The sequence below is a fragment of the Mus pahari genome, chromosome 9, assembly GCF_900095145.1.
Source record: "Mus pahari chromosome 9, PAHARI_EIJ_v1.1, whole genome shotgun sequence".
Taxonomy (NCBI): Eukaryota; Metazoa; Chordata; class Mammalia; order Rodentia; family Muridae; genus Mus; species Mus pahari.
In genome coordinates this window covers 87,794,569-87,795,730 of record NC_034598.1, presented here as the reverse complement: position 1 = coordinate 87,795,730, position 1,162 = coordinate 87,794,569, and positions in this window count along the sequence as shown.

Below are 1,162 nucleotides of genomic sequence, written 5' to 3'. Positions count from 1 at the left end.
TTGGATGGCATTGCCCTCTGTAGTATACAGGCAGTGTTAACAGATGGAGCAGCATTTCTAAGGCAGTCCTGAGCTGAGGTGCACGTCCTATTTCATATCTACAATCTGGAGAGCAGCACTTCTCAACTTCCCTAACACAGCAACCCTCATCTTTGTTGCTACTTCATAACGGTAACTTGCTACTGTTAGGAGTTGCAATGTAAATATTTTGGGAACTAGGAGTTTGACAAAGGGTTGTGATTCGCAGGTTGAGGCTGTTGCTCAGCAGAAATACTGGACTCAGACAGGCAGGCTGAAATTTAAACGTGTGCCCTGGTAACTTATCACAGGGAAGATTAACAGATACTTAAGCATGCCTTTTGGACAGAAATTATTCTTACAGTATTGATATTCTTGGAATTCAGGAGAAAGTCGGTTACATTATGGAGGCTCATGAAATCCTAAACAGTGCCCCTAGACCCACATGTTAAAAGCAAAGACACTGGGGAATGGGTGAGAGTGGCTGTTCATCCGATGAGGAAGTAGTCCATTTGCTTTGAATCTCCATATTGAAATGTCTTTTTTTCCTTTTGGCAGATACTTGTTTATTAGGTCAAAGAATTGTGGGAGGGGACGGGGTGGACTCCTAGTCCCCTCTATTATTGACCTGTTTCCTCACAGCCCATTAACTTTGCCTGGGTAAATATTAAGCAGGCTTTGAGTCCCTTGATGCCCCTGACCTCTCCGTCTTTCTGAAACTGACCTTGCTGTGCTTCCATACTCATTTCCCTGCTAGCAATGAATATCTGCCTTCAGTTTCCTCCTCTGAAAAGTGGGGTTCTGACATGCCACCTTCATGGCCACTCGAGACCACTCCCCAGTACCTGGTACTCAGCTCACTCTTCTGCCTCTGCCTGCCCCTCCCCCGAGGCTTAGCCCTGTCTGAACTTGCTTATTTTGCCTGACCTCTAGAATGGTACAGTGCTGATGGGGAGGTTGCTTGTTCCTGCTGTACTCCCAGTGCCGAGGACCCCACCACGCACACAGAGCAAATGCTCGGTGGCTGTCTGTTTTTTCTTTTTCTTTTTCTTTTTCTTTCTTTTTTTTTTTTTTTTTCTTGAGACAGACATTTAATGGTATACCTAAACTTCCATTTATGCAGTGTAAATGGCGAGAGCAGTCC